The following is a 25,708-nucleotide window of genomic DNA, read 5'->3' on the forward strand; positions in this document are numbered from 1 at the left end:
GAGCCAGGAATGGTTTTCTTCTTCTGTACCAGCCTTTGCCAACCTCATGCCCTCCAGATGTCTAGAACTACAATTCCCATCAGGCCCAGCTAGCATATGCATATCATGGGTGTTATGCATCAGAACATCTGGAGGAGGCAGCTGGTGAAGCATCCTTTGCAAATCTCGTCCATCATTTGAGAGGCTCTTTCTGGGGTGCCTCCGTTTCAGAGGTTAGGCATACAAGGTTCCTGGAACTTGTAGATGTGTGGATTCTTAGCCAAACCCTATGAAAAGCCAGATTCTATAACTTACAAAAATTATGGCAACAGCAAAGGATTGAGGGGGCCCCTTAGTGCTGTCTGGAAGCTTCAGTTTTCAGTTAACCACAGTTTAGCATTACATCCGAACCCTAAACTGTAGTTAATCTTACCTATAGTTTCTTGAAACAAGTCAGCTTCACAACTCGTGTTTTAAAATTGACTTTTTAAGAGAGAGAGAGAGGAGGAAGGAAGGAAGGACAGTATGTCAGTTTCAGGTAGTTGGCAAACTGAATATAAAAAATAGAAGTGAAGTCTTTTGAACTTATTGCAGTCAGCCTGGAAAAGGAGAGGGGAGAGAGAGCATTTGAACCCCAGGTTTATTATGAAATCCAAATGCAGTTGTTACAGTGACAGAGTTGCCACCCATGAATTTATAGGTGTCATAATATGGAGGAGTCCCCTTTGAAGTAGGATAATCCTTCCTCAATTGTTCGTAAACAATAGTACATTAGTGCTCACCCCCTTATATTAAATTCATATTTCTATATTTTCCACTTTTTTAAAAAAAACATTCACTGCCTATTGGAATGATAAAATTACAGAAGCAACAAATCCATATGTATCGGGACAGAACAAGACAGCAGGCTTTTTAAACACAATAATTACAATATTTTTCTAATATTATTTTTATTATCAGTGGGGGAGGAGAAGATATTTTGAATTTAAGGAAATAGTGAATTTTTGAGCATTGAATAATGATGAATGGTTGGACTTAGGTAGATCATTTTATGCATGAAATACCAATCCCTTCATATTATTAGTAACACACACACATATATAATGTGTGTATATAAATTTGAATAAATTCATAATATAATACACCCACAACTTATGCACATTTAACTTGTGTGCATCAGCTTGGCATTTTTTAAAAAAAGAATTTAAAAGGGGGCAGAAAAGGGATGGGCACCCAGGAAGAAAAGCTTTGGCAATTCTACCCGCCATTTAACCCAGTATGTTTTGACTATACGCGGGTTTGGCTTTAGGCGCTATCCCTGGCACATAACCCCCGCAAAAGTTGCAAGCTTACTGTAATGTTTAAATTTCTATGTTACAATTTGTTCTCTGGTTTATATATTCAGTTAGAAATGTTCAAGATGGCATATATAACAATAGAATACAAGAGCATAACTAAAGGAGACATGTATGTAAATTACCAAAACACACAAAGGATAAGACTTCAGTCTAGATGCTATAGAACATATTATTTTCTACTGTCCATTGTAAGCTATGCAAACACATGCTGTGCCCCTTTTTTGGATAGTCTAACATCGCGGCGCAATGAAAATATCAGATCCTATCTGTCTGACATTAACCCGGAAGTATTTGCAAGGGTAGGGACGCAGGTGGCGCTGTGGGTTAAAGCCTCAGCGCCTAGGACTTGCCGATCGAAAGGTCGGCGGTTCGAATCCCTGCGGCGGGGTGCGCTCCCGCTGCTCGGTCCCAGCGCCTGCCAACCTAGCAGTTCGAAAGCACCTCCGGGTGCAAGTAGATAAATAGGGACCGCTTACCAGCGGGAAGGTAAATGGCGTTTCCGTGTGCGGCTCTGGCTCTGGCCAGAGCAGCGATATCACGCTGGCCACGTGACCCGGAAGTGTCTCCGGACAGCGCTGGCCCCTGGCCTCTTAAGTGAGATGGGCGCACAACCCCAGAGTCTGTCAAGACTGGCCCGTACGGGCAGGGGTACCTTTACCTTTACCTTATTTGCAAGGGTGGCTCAGTTTTTGTCAGTAGTATCTCTTAGAGCAGTGAATGGCATTATTTAGTGGGAAGAGACCGCAACGGAAACCCTCATTATTACATATTTTACATGGCTGTTTATTTGTACATATTTTTTTAAAAAATTATATATGGATGTTTTATGATGGCCTGTATTTGTAATGCCTAATAAAGGTTTGGCGAAACAATTAAGCCTTCAGGCAACAACACAAGGACATTGGGAGCTGCCTTATGCGGAGTCCGACTCACTGGGCCCTTTAGCTCAATATTCCGGACACTGACAGGCAGAGGACATTCCCAGTCCTTACTATAGACACCAGGGGATGAATCTGGGACCAAGCACACCATCTTGACCCCATGACCGAGGGGGCTGGGCCTGCGCATCGTGCAAGCATGCTATGGGGAGTGATGCCTATTTTTCTGGAATTGCAACAAGTGAGAATCACCCTTTTGCTTTCAAGAGCGGTGACCTTTGGGGGGCTGCTCCGATGACAAGGGACTTCACTTTCACGCTGAGCCTAGGAGTCAGAGATTAGAGGTGGTTCCCATTTCCTCTAAGAACAATGCACCATCCTCTTCTTTATCTTGCTGGCTGCCTTGTGGAGACCTGGGGCTCGCCAAAGACAATGCAGGCGCAGCGCTGCCTAGGAACTCACTGGCAACAATAACCCAATCCTAGCACTTTGTCACTGACACAGAGAGAGCAGAGGCAGACTTATATTCAAATAACCCATACACATCTACACAATACGCATGTATATATTTACAGGACAGACATATATATGAAGAAAAAAACAACACACCACAATATAGTAACTGGGGTTTGCAGCACTGTAGGATTAAACAGCTCTCTTTCTCAATCTCTCTCTCTCTCAGTCTGTTGCACCTTTTCTCTTTTTTCCCATAATTGTATCTCCATTTTTTTTATTTTTACGCGTTTTATTGGTTTTCTTACATGGTAAAGATTATACATTCCAAATAAAATAAAAAGAAACAACAGATTACCAGATAAACAAATATGTATAAATCCTTAAATTCCTAAAGAAGACTTGTATTATTTAAATCTTTTTCTTAATTCACAATTTCTTAATTTCTCCATATAGGCAAATTACTATCAGTGTACTGGAAGAAGCAAAGATCACCAGTGTTGAAGCAATGTTTCTTCAACATCAACTTTGTTGGACTGGTCATGTTGTGTGGATGCCTGATGATCGTCTTCCAAAGCAACTACTCTATTCCAAACTTAAAAATGGAAAGCATAATGCTGGTGGTCAACAAAAGAGGTTTAAAGAGTGTCTCAAGGCAAATCTAAAAAAAAAAAGTAGTATAAACACTGACAACTGGGAAACACTAGCCTGCGAGCGCGCCAGTTGGAGAACAGCCTTTACCAAAGGTGTCATGGGCTTTGAAGACACTCAAACTCAGGACGCAAGGGAGAAACGTGCTAAGAGGAAGGCACGCTTGGCAAATCCACACCGTGATCAACTCCTGCCCGGAAACCAATGTCTCCATTGTGGAAGGATGTGTGGATCCAAAATTGGCCTCCACAGTCATCTACGGACTCTTTGTTAAAACCGTGTTTATGGAAGACAATCTTGCTTGGCTACGAGTGATCGCCAAAGAAGAAGAAGCTTTGACCCTCCTTCCCCTCTGCAGCAGCAGCAGCAGGAGGAGAAGGAGCTGACCGCTGGAGGCATGTATGCTGGGCTCCACGCTGTTGGGACACTGGGGGGCCAGCAGAACAGATGCTTTACGACTGATCCAGGAATTGGTGTTGTGTTCTATGTGTGCCCCAGGATAGATGTTGCACCACTGAACTCAGGAGAACCTTGCCGATTCTCCTTCTCCTTCTTTACCTATTACCTGCTCCTTCCTTTCTGTTCCCCACATCACCAGTGTTAAGTTGTGGGTGAACATATCAGACGACACAGCGATTCTTCAAACAGCTCTTGTTTATTCACAGGCCAGAACTGAACTGAACTGAAGGGTTCAGCCAGCCTGCTTATATAGAGCTGCACCACAACGCAACAGTAACCATTTTCTGTAACTATCCAATCACTGAACGTCACCTTCGATCCCTTATTTGCATATGTGGACCTGAACTATCTACAGTATCCCCCTGCTGGCCCAGGGTGAGAACTTCAATACATAACAACCAGGACAACCAGCCAGAGGTGATTTTAGGGTCAGGGCCATCTTTAGCATATGCGCCGCTGGGGTGCAAAGATCTGCCCTGCGCCCCCTTTTTTAGAGGGGGGCGAACTCAAAGTTGCTGAGCTTTTTCAGGAGGGGGAAGCCAAAGTTGTTGACAGGATTGCTCTCACCTGTAACAACAACACAGTGGAAACAACTGCTTTTGTTTGATGCTATGGAGTAACAGAGCGACGGAGGAGGGGAGCGGCGACTTTTCCTCCATAGCTTTTCACTGCCACCAATCGAGAGGGACCGGTATACAGTAGGTATACATTTTGCACCACACCCCTTGCATCCCCGGGTAAAAACGGCCCTGTTTAGGGTAGCATGCCCAGTGTGGTCCATCTGGGTGCCACTCTGCAGGGGGTGCCGCAACAATGCTGTAGAATGGAGTGAGAGGTGGGGGGGGGGCACCAAATTTTAGTGTTACCCAGGGTGCTGCTGAAATTTAAGGGCCCAAAGCAGCTGGATGTGTGTTGCTAGAAAGGTGTGGCTGAAACATGGGCAGCCATGCCATGTGGCAGGAGAGTGGGTCCATTACTCATTTCTGTGGCCTTCTCTGCAAAAACAAACAAACAAACCCCAACCCTCCTGGAAGAGAGAGACATGTGGGTTACATAGGCTGCGTGTACACCATACATTGGGTGGAAGACTGTAGCTCAGTCTAAGAGCATCTGCTTCCTCATGCACAAGGTCCCAGGTTCAATTCCCGGTGTCTCCAAGTAGGGCTCAGAGAGAAGCCTGCCTGAAAAGTGACTGCCAGTCAGTGCAGATAATAATGAGCTATATGGGCCAATTGTCTGACTCAGTATAAGGCAGCTTCCTATGTTCGTAACATATAAAGTGAACAACTTTCTCCAAGAATACCGGAGCTGTAGTTTGTTAAGGGTGCTAAGAATTGTGGCTCTCTAAGAGGTAAACTGGGACACGGGTGGCACTGTGGGTTAAACCACAGAGCCTAGGACTTGCCGATCAGAAGGTCGGCGGTTCGAATCCCCGCGACAGGGTGAGCTCCCGTTGCTCAGTCCCAGCTCCTGCCAACCTAGCAGTTTGAAAGCACGTCAAAGTGCAAGTAGACAAATAGGTGCTGCTCCGGCGGGAAGGTGAACGGCGTTTCCGTGCGCTGCTCTGGTTCGCCAGAAGCGGCTTAGTCATGCTGGCCACGAGCCGGAAGCTGTATGCCGGCTCCCTTGGCCAATAAAGCGAGATGAGCGCCGCAACCCCAGAGTCGGTCACGACTGGACCTAATGGTCAGGGGTCCCTTTACCCCTTTAAGAGGTAAACTACAGTTCTCTCAGAATTTTTGTGGGGTGTGTGGGTGTGTGTGCTTTAAATGTATGGTGTGTATGCAGCCTTAGTTTATTGATTTATTTTAAAGATCAGGAAATGGAAAAACCTGCCTGCTGGCTATGCCTGACCCAGGTTGATGTCACCATTTTTGTGGTGGGGCTTTTTAATTATTATTTTTATGTTTACTAGACGAGGAGACTGCTTGGAGGGAAAGGGGAGTGGGTGGGTGGCACCGCATGGGCCAGCTTCCTACTTTCGTCATCGTTCTTCCTTTCCCCTTCTCTTATTCACACCGAGGCCTAAATACTTCACTTATGAAGTAATCCCTGTGGGTACGTGACATCAGCACTACTCAGGAATGCTCAGGGCTGGTTGCTGGCCAGTAACAACCTCTCCCTTTGACCGGCTGCCATCGAAGGACCCGTGACGTCAAGGTAAGAAAACAGGAAGCGAAAGACCCCCGCCAAAGCAGACGCTGCTCTGAAAAACGACGCTCACGCCTGCCGCGGAATCCCTTCGCAAAGCTTGTGGAGAGCCCTTGTCTCTCCAGGCTCTCTAGGGAATTGACTGGGTATGAACTTCCTGCTGGAATCAATCCACTTCCTCCAGTATGAATAGGCTGAGCGTCAGAGCTGGAACCAGCCCTTCTCAGTAAATACGTCTAGGAGAGCATTGTACAGCCTCCGCTGATCTTGCTCTCAGGGCCTCTGCCAGTTCTGCCTGGTTAGAGGCAGTTATGTACCAAACTGGCATGGATGTAGCTATAAAGAACGCAGGGAAGCAAAGGGTGGCAAGGGGTAAGAGAGTGTAGGGTTTTGGTGGGTGGACAAACAGATCAGTATCTGCCGGAGCCCTGGGCTCAGAAGGAAAGCCCAGGCCTTACATATTAAGAGTCCGGTTGGATCAGACCAAAGGCCCATGTAGTTCAACAGCCTATTCTCAGAGCAGCTGCTAACCCCAAGCAGGGACATTGGCAAGCAGCCACACTGCGAGAGACGGGGCTCAAGGTTGATGCTGGGCAATGGTCTATTGGCAGCAGCGCGCCAGGCACTCACTAAGGACTAACACAAGCCTTGCTTGGTGCCTCCGGTAAAAGATCTCCACTAGCAAAGCTAGGAAAGACCTCTGCTGCTAGTGGGAGTGAGTCATGGCAAGAAGAACTCCTTTTTTTGGCCAACGGTTAACATCAGCCAAAATATGTGGGCCGCTGAAGGTAAGCACAGTGAGGAGAGCAATGATCAGCACACTTAAAGTGGTCCAATCTGAGCTCCCTGCTCCACCTAAGGAGGGGGAAAGATAAGAAATTGCAGTCTGCAACAAATTGCAACCCTTCCAAAATGTGACCAAGCGCATTTCATACAATTCGCTGGGAAAGCAGGATCTGATCTTGCTCTTGACGACCACACCTCCTGCGGTCTTTACCTGCCCTCTTCATCTCCTCTCCACCCCCACCCCATAGGCCCCGGCAACGCCTGGCTCTTGGTTTATAACCTCCCATTCGTATGAATCAACCGCTGCTAACTCATCAAGGCAGATCAGAAAGAAAGGACAGCCTCTTTTGCCTCCCACGTTCTCCCAAACGGCTCCCATGTTCAGCTTTCCCTGCCTGCCTGCCTGCCTGCCCTGGGGTTTGAATGTGCTCCATGGAGAAACTGATGGGGACATTGCCCAGTGCACAAACCCTGATGCAGAGGCAGGTAGACCTCAAGCTCGCAGGATCTACACTTTGTGTATACATACGGGCATGTTCACACTGCACAAAAATGTGCGTTCAACACACACGGATGTGGGTGCTTTTGGGGGGTAATGTACACACGGCATCATCCCCCATGTCATTGATGCACTTGTGCACACAGTGGCTTCCAATTGTGCACACCTTGGTGTGATGACGTCATCCAAAGTGGCAGCTACTAGCCATGTTGTCTGCAACCACAGGTGGACGTGTTTTCAAATCAGTGCACAGTGTTGTTCTCTCTTCCCCTCCACTCCTTCAGTGTTTTCGTATATAGTCTTTCAAAAGGCAGGGACTGGAAACTAGTGTGCTGATACACTGCTATGCGTCTCTCCATATAGATATGTTGGTATACAGAGGCAGCCAAATATCTGCATCCTGTCTTTTTTTTTTCCTATTTCATTCATAGACAAGAGAAATATGGTGAGGAGGGGGAATGGCACAGCCCAACTGACAACGATGACATGGGCATGGTGCCATGTGAATTGAATTTTATTATTACAGTCACAGACCAGTTCCGGCTCACTTACAATATCAAGAAAATCATAAAACACAACAGGAATACATTGAATGGCAACTGGGTATAACAGAGACAATTCAGATATAGCAGCAGTTAAAAATATATATTGAATCTTGATCACTAAAATATAACCTAAAATTGTCATTTAAAACCTTAATCATTTTGGTAGTACAGCTTGTTCCCTTTTTTTGCAGTCGCACAGAATTTGACCACCGTTAGCGTAATCTCTAGATCTTTGTCCTCTACCAGCAGTTTTAGACATTGACGTTCAGACCCATTTGGATATTTTTGTATAACAGGAATGATAAATACAGAGCGTATATCCCTGTAGAGATGGCAGCGTAACAAGACATGAGAGACAGTTTCTACCTCCATCAAGCCGCAGGGGCATTCCACGTATGGCTTACCCTCGAATCTGCCCTGCAATAAGGCAGATGGCAGCACGTTGAATCTGGCGAGGGTAAATGACCGTCTGTATTTGGGTATTTGTAATTTTGACAAATAATTGGTGCCATGTGTACCCAGGGTTGCCATACGTCCAGAATTTCCCGGAGATAGCTGGAATGCTGCAATCAACAAATATGGACTCAAAAGAAAGCTCAGCCCAAAAGGTGCCTGTCTCCAGCACTGAAGACACATTTCTCAGTACAGTGGTACCTTGGTTTACAACCATAATCTGTTCCAGAGGTCTGTTTGTAAACCAAAACAGGTTGTAACCCAAGGCGCACTTTCGCCAATGGGGCCTCCCAAAAAAAATTGTCCGTAATCCCAAAAAAATGGGTTGTAATCCAAAAAAAGGTTGCAAACTGGAAAACACACTTCCGGGTTTGACATGTTTGTAATCCAAAACGTATGCAAACCAAGACATATGCAAACCAAGGTACAACTGTACATGCTTGAAAAAGAAAACAGAGTGGCCATATGCAATAAGAAGGCACAATACCTCTATCAGTAGTTATTATGTAGCAAAAAATACATTGGTTGCCGCTGCTTTTTCATCCTAGCCTTATAAGCAACTCTTGGTTGGTTGGTTTGTTTGTTTGTTTGTTTGTTTGTTTGTTTGTTTGTTTGAAAAAAACCTCCCACCTTGCTGCAATTAAAAATCTAGGCTCTCTGCCTAAGTTTGCCTCGAAAACTATGGTCCACCAGTAATTGTTGGACTACAACTCCCATCATTCCCTGCCATAAGGCTCCATCTCCTACGGCTGATGGAAGATGTCCAACAACATCTGGAGAGCCACAGGATTCCCCACCCCTGCCTTAAACTGAGAAGGAGAGAAAAACAACAACCTGGCCCATGTAGCACACCTAGAAATCAGAAGTGGGCCTACACTGCTGTTGGGACCACGTGAGATTGAAGATTACTGGTTTGCGTCCACTTGCAGCAACAACAGAACAGCCAGCAGAGCTCAGAGGCCACAAGTCACTTGCATTTTCATATCTGCGGAACTGATAGGGAGCTGCATGGCACATGTGAGCTAAAACATTTGGCTGGGAAATCTGTGCCTTTGGCTTTTGACTCAACTTACGCACCACGAGGTTGCTAAATGGGCTTTTGGGTTTCCTTTTTCCTAACTTGCAACAATAGCAGGGCTTGTGCGTGCCAACTTTTCAGAGATCTCCTCTTCCCCCAGTCTCCCCCGCCCCATGCAAATGCAAAACCCTCAAGGCCCCTTCCTAGCCTGGATCTTAATGGAAGCACGATAAGGATCTTATTAAGGCCTATTCATACCTCATTTCTGTCGTAAGCACAGAGCCTCGATAAGAATGCAGACGTCTGGTGTTCTAATAAAACGACATTCTTCCATATGTTTTAAATTGATTTTTTTTTTAATGGGAAAAGGGTGGGCATGGGTGGACTTTGCCAGGCCCACTCGCCCTTTCCTCCTCTTATTTTGATTTTAAGCATGCAGCGTTTTTAGAACAACACAGGACTTGCAAATTTGTTCCATTCCATGGGGAGTAGGTGGTAAACACAAGAATGACATACTGGGAAGGGGCTTAGACCATGGGTAGGCATACTAAGGCTCGGGGGCCGGATGTGGCCCAATCGCCTTCTCAATCCAGCCAAGGACGGTCCAGGAATCAGCGTGTTTTTACATGAGTAGAATATGTGCTTTTTTAAAAAAAAAATGCATATCTGGGTTATTTGTGGGGCATAGGAATTTGTTCATTTCCCCCCAAAAAATATAGTCGAGCCCCCCACAAGGTCTGAGGGACAGTGAACTGGCCCCCTGCTGAAAAAGTTTGCTGATCGCTGGTTAGACATTCCTGGGATGAAGGGGGCTGTCGCATTTCCACTCAACTTACAGCCTCTGAAAGTTAACACAAGGTCAGCGTAAAGAACAATCCAGGAATTTAGGAAACTGTGGTGGCATCCATTTTATTTCATGCACATTTCTTTCCCCCTAAAAATCCAGGAAACTGTAGAGCTGCTGTAGAGCTGTACAATGGTACCTTGGTTCTCAAACGGCTTAGTTGTCGAACAAATCGGCTCCCGAGCGCCGCAAACCCGGAAGTAAGTGTTCTGTTCTGCAAACATTTTTCCGAAGCTGAACATCCGACGCGGCTTCTGCTTGAGTGCAGGAAGGTCTTGCAGCCAATCAGAAGCTGTGCCTTGGTTTTCAAATGGTTTCGGGAGTCGAACGGACTCCCGGAACGGATTAAGTTCGGGAATCAAAGTACCACTGTACAAACAAATAGGCAAGAATTCAATGTTTATGTTCTTCAGTGCAAGCATTTCTGCTTGCCAGATAAAACACCCCCCACACTTTTCTGGAGGTTCTCCCAACTCTCCAAGGCAAATTTTGGGGAGATCAGGAGGGGGCTACAGGGGGGAGCCATTGAGCTGACTTAATCTGGTCTATAATCTGTTATGAGAGACATCACCTTGCCAACAAAGGTCCGTATAGTTAAAGCTATGGTTTTCCCAGTGGTGATGTATGGAAGTGAGAGCTGGACCATAAAGAAGGCTGATCGCCGAAGAATTGATGCTTTTGAATTATGGTGCTGGAGGAGACTCTTGAGAGTCCCATGGACTGCAAGAAGATCAAACCTATCCATTCTTAAGGAAATCAGCTCTGAGTGCTCACTGGAAGGACAGATCGTGAAGCTGAGGCTCCAATACTTTGGCCATCTCATGAGAAGAGAAGACTCGCTGAAAAAGACCCTGATGTTGGGAAAGATGGAGGGCACAAGGAGAAGGACGACAGAAGACGAGATGGTTGGACAGTGTTCTTGAAGCCACGAACATGAGTTTGACAAAGCTGCGGGAAGCAGTGGAATACAGGAGTGCCTGGCGTGCTCTGGTCCATGGGGTCACGAAGAGTCGGACACGACTAAACGACTAAACAACAACAACAACATAATCTGTTATGAGGCAGTTTATGATACTCCAAAGACATAACCAGAAGGCTTTCCAGACTTTCTGAGATGGAAGTTCCACTGAAATAGCCATGGGATCAGGCAACCTCACACAGGAAATTCACAGCCTAGCATAGACCGCTGCAAAACAGCAACAATTCATGCAAATGGACAATCTGTTTCTACAAGCCTTCAACGTAACATTGCCTACAAACCGGAGACCATGGTTTAAAATGGGCTTGTTTAGAAACCTGAGCAACATTTGTTTTGAACCAGCCTCAAGCCATGGGTTTTGAAGCTAGCTTGTTAAACCCGCCAGAGCTCGCTTTAAACCACAGGCTCCGGAACATATGAAAAAGCAAGCCATGTTTGCGGAGATGTGAAAGTAAAACTCTGTCAAAGTCCTTCTCCAGGCTGCATGGGAAGAAGAGAAGGAGAGGGTAGCAGGGAAAGCGAGTGAGGGGGTAGCTCCTTCTGGATTGTGCACCAAGTGTTAGGCCCTGGTTTAGTGTGATGGAACACTAAAGGAACAGTTGTGCAAATGTAAAGTTTGTGTGGGCAACAGAGAAGTAAAACATGCATTCTAGAATTGTCTCCCAAAAGGACATCTGAGCTAACTTGGTTCATTCATGGGGCCCCAGACTTGGATTCTCTTTAATAGCTTTCAACTCCCATTTCGTGTAACAGAAATGATATGTAACAGTTTTTCTGTTTTCTTTTTCACTCAAAAGCAGCAAAGGAAAAGGATACTGGTAGAAGGTTTGGGAGTTTTTTGAAAGAAAGGAAAACAGCTTTTATTTTCAAATCAGATGTGCTGTCCCCACCCTCAGACCCCAAAGTGCTATTTTTGTCCGCTAAGGAAAGAGTAAATGAATAAAGAAATGTTGGGAGAGACTGATCACGGATCTCTCGCATCCTGTGTCGCTTCGCCCTGCAAGAAGAGGAAACTCACGAGGATGGGGACATATCAGCCACATTTCAAAAGATTTGTTATTATTGGGTAACAAGCAGAGGGCAGGCGGGGAAGCTGGAAAAAGGTAAAGTGGCGTCTGTGTTTGGCTGCCTTTACGTCTCTCCACTGTGCCTTGGAGCAGGTCAGGTTAATGGCCCATGTCAATGGCCTGCTGGCCACGTCAGTGATGACGCCCAAATTTGCCTGTCTTGGACCAAATGATAGCGTGAGGAAGTCCCTTGGCTACCCTCCAAGTGATAGAGCTGCGATATCGGCAGCAATCAGTGTCACAGCTAATTTGGCAGGATGCATAAAGGTAGAAGGCAAGTCGGGATTTCCTCCCCCCCCCCTCTCTTTTCAGCTGAGACTGCTTAATAGGTTGTGATTTCACTGAAGAAGTAAGAAAAGAGGAAACAGTGCTGTAACACTGGGCAAAAGGAAAGGACTTTGGATTATTATGGATCAGTCCCACCTGCCTGTCCTGCTCTGCAAGCTATGCCAAGCCAGAGTTTTAAAATCTTCCTTGCAACTCAACATGCTTTTGATACACATCAGAGCTTCTACAGCAGAAATGAGGAAGCTGTGTGAGTGTTTCAGATGTCCTAGGACTCCCAACTCCCATCAGTCCCAGACAACACAACCAATGGCCAAGGAAGATGGGAATTGTATACCCCAGCAACATCTGGAGGTCCCAAAGGTTCCCCAACCTCTGGTCCAAAGAGCCTTCCTCTGCAACCAGTTCTCCCTCCAGCCTGGAGTTGGCTATCTTTCCAGAAGCAAAGGCCAACACAACATCCTTGGCCAACGGAAGTACCCAAGGCCAGAGCCTAACAGTGAAATCACAGGCTGGCACACAGGGCATCCCAGAAGGACTCTGGTTATCAGAAATCACAGGCCAGATTAAGAAGAGAAATACTAAAAGGGCTGGATCACCTCTTGAGAGGAAAGAGATCCTTCCATGTGCAAGATCAGGACATGGGCATGCCATTCGCAACAAACCTGTGCCCTGCCTTAGATTGGCAAGCAAGTCAGCAAAGTAGAAGTAACCTCACCTTCTGCTTCTGTTACTTTATCCGGAATATTTGAAAAGCACTAAACACCGCAAAACACTGTGCTGCTGTACAAAATTAAAATGGAACACATAACAATAGATAAAACAATTCTCAAAAAGGAAATCAGATGCTTCCCACAAATCAACTCATTCTTCTGGGGAAACCTGTTTTAAAAAAGTAAAAGCCTCTAGCATCCGACAAAAGTGTACAGTGTTGGAGCCTGTCTACCTTCACTGGGCAGCGCATTTCACTGCCATAGAGAACCCTGGGAACAAGGAGGGCCCTGAAGATGACTGCAGTGAATAGGCAGGTATATACAGGTGTCAGGTGTGGGTACACACACACACACACACACACACACACACACACACACACACACAAAGCCCGGCCACTTATCCTGACCAAGCCACATGCTTCTCAGAGCAGAACACACTGGCCATTTCTGTGCATCCTGGCTACTTGCCCACACTGACCAGTTCTGTGCAGCTGCTGACATCATGCGCAGTGTTAAGGTTTCCACACATCACCACAAAAAGTTTGGTTTTTGCTGCTGCTGCTGCTGCTGCTGCTGCTACATCTGCTAACCTTATCTCAGCATGTTATGAAACTGCCTCGTGGCCTTGCAAGTAAGTCCACAAAAGTTTTTCGCTTGCAAAATAAAACAAAACACTAACCTTTTGTGGGCTGGCAAAAGAGAGGTGTGGAGTTCTGTCCTCCTTGCAGCAGCCTGCTTTTCTTATACTGGCTAAGGGGGCTTCCCTCTTGGTTTCCACCCTGTCACAGAGGGTCCACACCTCCTCCAGCAGCTTGCTCGTTCGCTCATTCACTCACTCACCTACAAGCAAATTCTTGTTGCCTGTAGCTGACAGTATAGAGTGGTACCTTGGTTCTCAAACACCTGGTTCTCAAATGCTTTGGTCCTCAAACTCCGAAAACCCGGAAGTAAGTGTTCCGGTTTTCAAACGTTTTTCGGAAGCCGAACATCCGATGTGGCTGTCGGCTATTTCTGGGGCACCTGCACCAATCAGAAGCTGTGTCTTGGTTTTTGAACATTTCGGGAGTCAAACGGACTTCCGGAACTGATTAAGTTTGGCGGTTTTGTTTTTGCTATTTATTTTGCGTTTCTGTTTTTGAGGCTTTTTCAATTAATTTGTTTTTGTGACTGTGTGGAACCCAGCTACTGATTGATTGTTTGTGCGGCTGTAGAAATGGATAAAGCCCTCCATCCAAACAATGACTATCACCCGTGCAAGTAAGAAAAAAAATTAATTTAATTTTTATCATCTACAATACTGTCTTATTTATTTTATAGTACAGTACATTGATTATTGCTTTCATTTTATGGATCAATGGTCTCGTTAGATGGTAAAATTCATGTTAAATTGCTGTTTTAGGAGTTGTTTTTAAAAGTCTGGAACAGATTAATCCGTTTTGCATTACTTTCTATGGGAAAACATGCCTTGGTTTTGGAACACTTTGGTTTTGGAACAGACTTCCGGAACAGATTAAGTTTAAGAACCAATGTACCACTGTATGCTTAAATTCAAGTCGGCCTTATATTAAATCAGACCATTGGCTCACCTGGCCAGGCCTCTCATCAGCCCCAGCCAGTGGCCCTGAAGCTTGAACTGTCCTGGAGGCCCCTTTGTAACTGGCAATGAGGTCCAGGTAACCAGTTATCTTCTTCACTGGAGTTGTTCCACGACAGATCACCACACCTGTACAACATCTGTGCTACTGACTCTTAAACTTTGGGATTCTTGAAACATGTACAACAAAAAATTAATCAATTTGAGTCGTACCATTGTATCTGGGTCTAAGGTAAAGGTAAAGGGACCCCTGACAATTAGGTCCAGTCGTGGCCGACTCTGGGGTTGCAGCGCTCATCTCGCTTTATTGGCCGAGGGAGCCGGCGTACAGCTTCTGGGTCATGTGGCCAGCATGACTAAGCCGCTTCTGGCGAACCAGAGCAGCGCACAGAAATGCCATTTACCTTCCCGCCGGAGTGGTATCTATTTATCTACTTGCACTTTGACGTGCTTTTGAACTGCTAGGCTGGCAGGAGCAGGGACTGAGCAACGGGAGCTCACCCCGTCACGGGGATTCGAACCACCAACATTCTGATTGGCAAGCCCTAGGCTCTGTGGTTTAACCCACAGCGCCACCAGCATCCCATGGGTCTACTAGACCCCAAATTTTTAAGCTATGTCGTTTCAGGGGCCCCTCTGGGATTAGGGGCCCATAAGCTTAAGATTCCTTAGTTTTATTGTAGATCTGTCCCAGCCCTGCGCCACAAGATCTTTTTGGATATAGATACTAGAGAGATTGAACCTGGGATCTTTGTCATACAATACATGTGCTGAATCACAGAGCTCATGCTCAAACTCAGAATCAATCCCGTCTGGATCTCATATACAAAATAAAATGACAACGATAATTACCGGTATTTTTGATTTCCCCGCCACCATTTACCCAATGTTAACAATTTAAAGCACACCAAAAGCATTTCAAAACAAATTGCAATCACAAGAACAGGGAGAGTCCTAAAAATATACAGCCCACCTGTCCAAGGCCAGGGTCAAGAGGTGCATCTTCAACATATAATGAAAACTGCACAGTGAAGGTGCCAGGCACACCTCTCTGGCGTGGGCGTTTCACAACTTAGAGGCTGAGCCAAAGAAAAACCCCTCCTGGCCAATAGCTTTGGAGCTTCGGCTGGGAAGGGAGGCTTTTGGGGGTCTAAGTCATTTAGGGCTTTAAACACTAGGGCAAGCACCTTCCATAAGACCCACAAATGAATTGGCAGGCATTATGGCACCTGTCAGGAGACCACTACATGACAATCAATTTGATTGCAATCAGCCTTTATACAGCAAATCCTTAATGACATTAACAGTTTAGAAACAGCAACAAACAGTAACCAGTCCGCACAGGAATTGAAAGACGTTTGCATATTACTAGATTTAGGAAGGGGAGAGCAGGAATCCACTAGCAAGATCTGCCTCTTCTGCTGCACCAGAGAGAAAATGTCTGCAAGGGGGAAATGTCTGCTGCACTTCTGGAGACTCTCTGCAATTCTATACTATGATCCAGCAGAATTCACAGCCCTCCACATGTACAGCAAGCCAGCCTTCCCCAGCGCGATGCTCTCCAGATGTTTTGGATAACAACCCCCCCATCATCGTCCCTGAGCACGCTGCCTATGCTGGCTGTGGTGGATGGGAGCCTTAGTCCAAGGCATATGGCAGACACCAGCTTGGGCAAGGCTGCAGCAAGCCCACTCCTTGTTTGCAGTAGAACATGTGGATGGCTGGAGGGAGCACAACAGAAGGGGCAGAGCCAGATTATGTACCCCTTCTCCTCCCATTTTACTGTATGTGGAAAGCATCTGAATGGGATTGCTCACTGCAAATAAACCTTGTAATATTAATCAAAAACTAGGCCAGTCTTTCCCCCATCTTGGTGTCCTCTAGACATTTTGGACTACAACTCCCATTATCCCTCAGTGCTGGACATACTGGCTGGGGCTGATGGGAGTTGCAGTCCCACTGCCATCTGGGATGGCGAGGAAGACCGACTAGAGGACCAACTTAAGATAGAAAACAAGGGTGAAAGATGACCAGCCTCATCCTCCTGGCAGGAGTGGAGGAAGACTTCACAGGGTGTGTCTGTGGGTCTGTCCATGTGTTTCCAGCTCAGTTCTCTCCTGCTTGGGGCCAAACAAAATGAGATTTTTGGCAGGAGCTAAAAAGCTCCTTTTAGTTATTACCATCACGAGACGTTACCACCCATTACGAGGTGCACTTGAAGGCCTCGCCTTGGGCAGTGAATTCCAGATGCAATTTAAGGGTAGTGAATTTTGCACAGGGCTTGCCCAAAATACGTCCCTGCTTGGGAACTTGTGTCACTGGCTACAGCTCCCAGTGCTGATGGTGCAGAGGAACAACAACCAAATGTGAACTCTGTGAGCAGATTTCTTGGAACGGTTCCTCTGTCCAAAAGGTGCTGCTGCTAAATGGCAAGTTGCGTGCTGGATGAGCAATCGACACTCGTGATCTTTTCACAGAACAGAATTGTGGGGTTGGAAGGGACCACGTGGGTCAAAAAGTCCAACCCCTTGCAATGCAAGAGTCTTTTGCCCCAAGTGGGGCTAAAACCCACAACCCTGGGATTACTAATTTTATTATTTACATACCCCACCCACCCGGCTGCGTTGCTCAGTCTCGTGCTCACTTTACCGATCCCACCCCTCCAGTTCCTATGGACACATTTACCCAAAAGTGGTGGTAGGAAGAGGCCCAGTGTCCAGAATGGTTTAACCATCATTCCTCTTCACAGGGAACTCTGGGAATTGTGGCTCTCTAAGAGGGACGCGGGTGGCGCTGTGGGTTAAACCACAGAGCCTAGGGCTTGCTGATCAGAAGGTTGGTGGTTCGAATCCCCGCGACGGGGTGAGCTCCCATTGTTCAGTCCCTGCTCCTGCCAATCTAGCAGTTCAAAAGCATGTGAAAGTGCAAGTAGATAAATAGGTACCGCTCCGGTGGGAAGGTAAATGGCGTTTCCGTGCGCTGCTCTGGTTCTCCAGAAGTAGCTTAGTCATGCTGGCCACATGACCCGGAAGCTGTACGCCAGCTCCCTCAGCCAATAAAGCGAGATGAGCACCGCAACCCCAGAGTCGGTCACGACTGGACCTAATGGTCAGGGGTCCCTTTACCTTTAAGAGGGAACAGGGGTCTCCTACAACTCTTGGCACCCACAGCAAACTACAGCTCCCAGAATTCTTGGGGGCAGCCAAGGCTTTTGAAAGTGTTATCACAGCACTTTAAACGCACGGTGCACATGTGGCCATAGAGCTGGGGTTGGGGAAAGCCAGACGATGATCTCATGTCTCGTCCACCTCTGAAGTCTCCCCGCCATGTGGGGCCCCCACATCTGCTACTGCTTTGCATCCTCCTCCCATGGGAGGCAGACTCGCTTGCTCCTCAAATGTGTGCCCTTAGACGCTGGGAAGAGGCCGAGTGCCGTGCCTGCCCGTCTCTGCCGAGCAACGATTCCTCCTCCTTCGTGTGGGAAAGACGGAGCAGCCAGAGCACAGACCACAAAAGCCACATTACTCATCCACACCCACTCGGGGGCCCCCAGCCACTAATCTCGGTCGCTGGAGAACCAAGATTCCTCTGAGAAGGTCTGCAGGCACCTCATGGCAGGGGCGAGGGAGAGCAGAGGTGACTGAAACAGGGAGGGCGGCAAAAAAGAAAGGCCTGTGCTTGCACAACTCTGTCCCAGGAGCTGCCCCGGCAGGCTCCTTTGGGTGAGTCAGCCTCCAGCTCATTCAAGCCACGGAAGGAGGAAGTGAAGAAAAGATCTCTGGCTGCTTGCTGATGTATTCCCAAGCTATCAGGAACTGCATTTCCTCCTCAAAAGGCAGGCAGTCAGGAATCCACCAGGGTTGTTCTGTTTTAGACCGCCTTTTTTGTGATGTAGGTGTGATGTATCTGAGTGGTGGTCTTAGGTTACACCCCTTCTGTGATGTATGTATGATGTTTCTGGGGGTGGGCTTGATCTACAGGGTGGCAATTTCAAAAGTCTTTATAAGGCCTTGCACACCATTTTTCTGGGTTCCTCCTCTCTCCTGTGGATAAGGGGAGCACCCTGTTGCAACAGTTCAATAAAGATCAAGCTTACTAGCTGCTTTGCTTCTCAATATTCTCTGGTTGGCCTCTGTTATTTTCTCCTACCAATGGGGAACCTATGTAAGGACTCTATATGGGCTCTTGGATACCCCATAAGGGAAAAGGGCATTTTTTGTTTACAACAGTGGCAGGAAACAATATTTGGAAGGACATTTAGGACTGTGGTTTGTGAAGGGTGCTGGGAACTATAGCTCTGTGAGAGATAAACTACAGTTCCCACAATAAAAAAAATTGGGTGTGTGTGTTTTAAATCTATAGCATGTAATGCAGTCCCAGGTTTGAGGGGCAAGTGGGCATCATCCAGGTGGCACTGCTATCAAGGGGCAGATTTCTAATAACACCTCTTCTGCTGGGATATGAAGCCAGGGCATGGGCGCAAGATGTGCACATGCAAGAGTTTGGGCAAGGAGCAAAAATGCACGGGGTTTGGATTCACGTGCCAAACAGAACTATAAAAAATGCATTCTGTTCTTAAAAACATGTGTAAGGCTCTTCACTTCACTCTGGCTGCATTTTGCACTTTTGGCTGACACGCAACCCACCCACCCCTCCCAAAGTTCGTCACATATAAAGAGAAACGCCTCAGGTAGCTCAATAAATAATAGCTGCAGTAATGACCTTTTACTTTTTAAACAGGCAAGAGAGAGAAAAGGTCGCGCACACATGTTCTAAAAGAAAACAGCAAAATGTCATTTTCCACATGAAGAAACATAAAAGCCAAATGTCTCGCAGAAAGGTAAAAAGATGTGCCGTGAGTTACCGTTTAGAGGGAGGAAAGGCGCAGCTCATTAATTCCCTCCAAGGAAAGACAGTGAAGTGTTTGCGTTTTGTGTATCCCTCATCTCTGTGATGATGTGACATCAGACCATACGACTGTTTTCATGCTCTTAAGAATGCAGCCCCCCCCCCCCCCAGTTCCTAGTGTGGGAGAAACCACCTTCACAACCCCAGGGCCAGGAAGCTGAGTTTCTCTATGGCAACCACAGCGATCAGGCGGGGGGGGGGGGGGCAGCCAGGCAAGCACTTGCTCCATATTATCCCACGTTTATACTTTGCTTCTGGAGACTGATCTTTATATGTTTACCGTCCATGCACCAGATCCCCTCTCCTAGAAATGTTCATGGCATGCTACACGCACTGAATTTCCACAAACACAACAACAGCAAAAATGATGATGATAATGACAATATAAGTGATATCCACTTAAATAATTCTGCTAGCGCAAACACATCTGGTGCCCAGGAAAGCATACGCGCGGTAAGGAGAGCAGGCTGGATCATGCCAATGGCCCACCCAGTCCAGCATTCTGGTTTCACAGTAGACAAGCAGATGCCTTTGGGAAACCTGAAAGTGGCACATGAGCACAAGAGCTCTTAATGCTCCCATAGCTTCCATCAACTGGTATTCAGAAGAATCCATGCCTCAGACCCTGGGTAGGCAAACTAAGGTCCGGGAGATGGATCCGGCCCAATCGCCTTCTCAATCCGGCCCGTGGACGGTCCAGAAATCAGTGCGTTTTTACATGAGTAGAATGCGTGCTTTTATTTAAAATGCATCTCTGGGTTATTTGTGGGGCATAGGAATTCATTCATTCCCCCCCCCCAAAAAAAATATAGTCTGGCCCCCCACAAGGTCTGAGGGACAGTAGACCGGCCCCCTGCTGAAAAATTTTGCTGACCCCTGCCTCAGACCATGGAGGAAGAGCTAGCAGCCAATGACATCATCAAATTCTTCCATGAATTTGTCCAAGGCTCTTTGAAAGCCATCTAAGTTGGGGCCATCACTGCCACCCTGTCGGAGCAAGTTCCATAGTTTAACCATGCGCTGACTGAAGAACAGCTTGCTTTCTTTCTTTTATCTGTCTTGAGTCTTCCAACTTTCAGGTTCATGGGACGCCCACGGGTTCTACATTATTTTACAAACTTCTACCTTTCCTGGTAAGGGGAGCGCCTCCATCCTCCAAATCATTTGGGTTGCCCTTTTCTGAACCTTTCAAATGCAGCTGCGCTATATATTTTGATAAATGGCAAAATGGTATTGGTGGTTTTATTGCACTGCACCATGTGACCTTTCTAACACAGCTTGGCTTTTAGTAACTACAGGGGTGCCTCGCAAGACGAAAAGAATCAGTTCCGCGAGTCTCTTCGTCTAGCGGTTTTTTCGTCTTGCGAAGCAACCCTATTAGCGGTTTAGAAAAAGGGGGGGGAGCGAAAAAAATCGCAAGACTCGCAAGACGTTTTCGTCTTGCGAAGCAAGCCCATAGGGAAATTCATCTTGCGAAGCGCCTCGAAAAACGGAAAACCCTTTCGTCTAGCGGGTTTTTCGTCTTGCGAGGCATTCGTCTTGCGGGGCGCCCCAGTACCAGTAGAGGGACTTCTTGGCGGCTGCTCCCAGGCTCTGGAAACCATGCCAAGGGAGACTGATTACCTTCTGCCAGCAAGCAAAGGTAGTTTCGTTTAGACAGGCTTTTGGACCATCAGCAGACTGACAAAGATGCCAAATCTGACTTTTTAACAAGCTGTTTGCATTATTTGGACTGATGCTATGGTTACCAGATTTTTTTCAATGAATCCAGTCACACTTTTTTTTGAAGCTGAGTAGCAACAGGGAGTCAGTAGTGGGGATGGTGAGGTAAAAGACCCTGGGCCCAAGAACATGTGCATATTGTATAAAGGTGCAAAGCCCTTCTTTTGCACCCTGTGAAACATAAATGCACAGAGTTTTTTAAAAACTGGGCAACGGCCGCCCGCAACTCCCGAGCCTCCCCCAAGCAGTCAAACAAAAAGGGGGAAGGGGGCAGGAGATCTGTACCGCCGGACGTCCCCAGTTCCCCTTCGGCAGTGGTGTCAGCAGCGGCTGTCATATGCGCACATTATATGGGGACTTCCGGAGTGGGAAAATGGCGGGCGCCACGGCAGCCAGCAGCTCCTGAAACCGGCCAGGGCCAAGTGCGCTACCAGGCTGACTGCTGAGGCTGCTGCTGCCACGTTTCCCAGAGACAGATTTGCAAATCCGGGGACTGTCCCCGGGAACTGGGGACATCTGGTAACCCTAGCTTTACCTGACTTGGTGCTGTTTTGTTGCATTTCATTGCGTGATGGTTATTGGTGCAGAACACGAGAAGAGCCCTGCTGGCTCAGGACAGCGGCTCACGCAGTCCAGAATCCTGATCTTTTTTCTTTATTTTCTAAAATTTATTTATTTGGTTTTTTCAACTTAAAATTTTACAGAGATGTATCCGACATAAATCATGAAAACAAGATTCCTAGGAATCTCCTGGACGTCCATCCTCTCCCAGGTGGGTCCTATTAATAATCAGTTCCTCCCGCATCTTTTATGATACTCCAAACCCTTTACCTCTTCCATTACGTCCAGAATTCAGCCTTCAATTACAAGTGATATTCTAATCCTACTAACGATTTTAACTGTTTACAACAGTCAGTTACAATTTCCCCCCATTCCTTGTTAAAATTTTGGTCTTCCTGATTTTTGACTCTTCCAGTCATTCTTCCTATTAGAGAAGAATGGCAGATGAAGTTAACAGAATCCTGTTCTCTCAGTAGCCAAGCAGAATCCTGCATGTAAGACAGAATACTGCCTCCAACTGTGTTAAGTAGAATTGAGCCATCATGGCTGGTAGCCACAGAGAGCCTTATCATGAATTTGTCTAATGCTTTTTATATCCTTCCCAGTCGGTGACCATCACTAGCCTCTGTGGCGGGGGGGGGGGTGGACTCCATAGTTTAACTATGCCCTGTTTGGGGAAGCACTTTCTTATAAAAGTGTTAGTCACCTTGAGCAAAGTACTGCAAAGAACTGATCCTTCATTTTGGCAGCAGTTGTCCTCTGGAACTCCCCGCCCATTGATATTAGTCAGGCATATCTGTGGTGCCTGCTAAAAAAATATATTTAGGCAAGCCTAACCAGACAAATAATGTGTGTGTGTGTGTGTGTGTGTGTGAACAAATTTAAAATGCTGATTTTATTTATATTTTGATAAATATTATGTCAATTCATTTTTAATGTGTGCTTTTATTGGCATACACTCTCTCTCTCTAGAGAGAGTTAAACGCTTTATATAAATAAATGTTGGTGGAAAGCTGGGATAAGAAATTAACAAACAAATAAGATAGCCGCAAACAGTTAGAAACTCAGAGCAATTAAGGACAACCACAGTACTTGGACCAACTAATGTCGAGGAATGTATGAAACAAGCTCTCTGAAGTCACACAAAAACAAGATTAACAACGTAGAATCCAGTATCTGTTGGTTTTAATTTGAGTGTGCAGAAGCTTGGCAAAATATAATCTGATTTATAACCGCAACGTTCAGAAAGTCAGTGAAAATCTTTCTTTAGAAAATGCTCCCCATGCATCCCTCCCAAAATATCATCAGCGGTTAATATTCACATAGTCTCAGTTGATGTGCTGATACAGAAGCATTGGGTCAGACCCAGGAGACACGCACACCATACATTTCCCCCCCAAAGAGTCCAGGGAGCTGTTGTTTGTTAAGGGTGCTGGGAACTCTGTGACGAGAAAATGACAGAGATGTGACAACAGCCAGTTTTCAGCAAGAGACCTCTCTGGCTTCGCTCCTCCTTGGGTCCACCTCACATCCTACATTTTTCTGGCTTTGCCATCAGGTCTCAAAGTGTGGAGTCCCCGCAGTTGGGGCTCAGCGCTGCACACACCAGAACTGTTCTGCTGACTAAGGAAGCAGGAGAGAGGCAGGGAACGCTTGGGAGTTTCTTACGGCAGCAGGGAGGCTCTGACTCAGAGTCAGCTAAGCCGGTTTTGTGTATCAATCAGGCATCAGGTAGTAAAAGGGAAATAGGCAGGAGGCAAATCATCCCCCAATAGCAAACCTGGGCAGCTAAGTGCACATCAGTTTCAAAACAAAATAGGGAAAGTGACAAAATAAGGTAGAGAAGGAACTGACCTGCTCAAGTGTGTAATACAGGTAAAGGAAAAGGGACCCCTGACCATTAGGTCCAGTTGTGGACGACTCTGGGGTTGCGGCACTCATCTCGTTTTCTTGGCCGAGGGAGCCGGCGTACAGCTTCTGGGTCATGTGGCCAGCATGACTAAGCTGCTTCTGGCAAACCAGAGCAGCGCACGGAAACGCCGTTTACCTTCCCGTTGGAGTGGTACCTATTTATCTACTTGCACTTTGACATGCTTTCTAACTGCTAGGTTGGCAGGAGCAGGGACCAAGCAACAGGAGCTCATCCCGTCACGGGGATTCGAAACACCGACCTTCTGATCGGCAAGCGCTAGGCTCTGTGGTTTAACCCACAGCGCCACCCGTGTGCCTAATAGCCTATAGTAAATCTCCTGAGGTGAAGGTAGGGAATTAAGAGATGGGACAGGATGTGTAGTTTGCCCAACACAGGGACATTTCAGGAAGGAGCGTGCGCACACACACACACACACACACACAGAGAGAGAGAGAGAGAGAGAGACTTCCTTTTGCTGCTGGGATACAAATTAAAAACCCAGCTGGTGCCAAACATCTTGCTCAGACAGACAGATGCCAACAAAACAATAGTCTGTTCAGGGTGCTGAGAGTTGTTAGGAGACCCCTATTCCTCTCACAGAGCAACAACTCCAATAGTTCCCTGCTTTAAATGACCACTGCAGATGTTTCCTTCGAGAATGGATGGGGAAGCTGTGGCCATCCAGGTGTTGCTGCCACGACAGCTCCTATAGCCACTGAATCTGCTGGCTGGGGCAGATGGGAGAGGAAGTCCAACAACATGTGAAGAGTTCCAGGTTGGGGATCCCTGATTTAGGGCTACTCCCAAAGAGCCTCTACTTAGAACAGACCCCTGAATTCAACAGGCACAAGCTACGTCCTCTCTGACCATTTCATATTCTGAGAAAGACTAGCACTTCGACACTGGATTAAGCTTGTTGCAGCTCTTATTCAACAGCAGAAGCATGGTATTGAACAAGGCCAGGGAGGAGTTACGCCTCTATAGCAAGAAGGAAGATTAATCCATGTTTGCTGAAAAAGAGCAGGGAGGCATCTCTCAACACACCCTTGCGGACTCTGCATGCCCAAACATGCCAGCTGCACCACCTTTATCTTTATGAAGAACATTTCACAGTCCCTCCTGCCTCAAAGTCGCAACAGAGATAGATATTTCCTGCTCATACAGTGCTTAATAAACACAAGCTGTCGGGGGAACTGTGGTCCGACCCATGGCCCCCCAATGCTCAGCCCCAGGGCATGGCATATTTAATGCCAAGACATCAGTTCTGAAGTGCTAATAACAAAGAGGCCCCAGAGCATGTGCAGAAAGTCTTCCTTCAGAGTTCTAGTTTGCATGTAGCCCTAAGCCAAACCAGGGCTTAGCACAAACAAACATGTGGCTTCGCAAAGAGAAGTTCGGGGCCACTGCACTCCTCCCTCAGCCCTGCTGCTGCTGCTGCTGCTGCTCTGCCTGGGAATAGACTAAGATGCCTTACTCAGACCATTGGTTCAGCACTGCCTGCAATGTATTCCTGCACTGCAGGGGGGTTGGACTAGATGACCCTCGGGGTCTCTTCCAAACTCTACAGTTCTGTGATTCTATGCCTACACTGGCAGCAGCCCAGTTGGCATTCACCCATGACAGTGTGCCTGGTGAGCTGCGTCCTTCTCCCTCCTTATTTACTTTCAGGAGGAATTTTAAAACATTCCGGTTTACCCAGGCATTTTATGGCTGTAAGGCACTGTTCCTGGTAAGCCTGAGATCACTGGTCAAGATAATGTTCTTGCTTGTTGCGTTGAGGTGTTTGGTGCCCTGGGCTCCTACCGGAGGGAGACAGAGATATAAGCTTCCTGCAAGAGCCTCTGCCAGCCCTGCCTGTAGATTCACGGATTGTACCTGAGACCTCCTGTATCT

General features: G+C 46.8%; 1 protein-coding gene across 1 annotated transcript in view; it reads right to left on the minus strand.

The window, feature by feature from the left end:
* Window positions 1-25,708, minus strand: part of LOC307203860 (G protein-coupled receptor kinase 5-like) — a 78,647-nt gene that overhangs the window by 33,673 nt on the left and 19,266 nt on the right. The window lies entirely within an intron of this gene.

Source organism: Podarcis cretensis (genome assembly GCF_951804945.1).
Source record: "Podarcis cretensis genome assembly, chromosome: 15".
Lineage (NCBI taxonomy): Eukaryota > Metazoa > Chordata > Lepidosauria > Squamata > Lacertidae > Podarcis > Podarcis cretensis.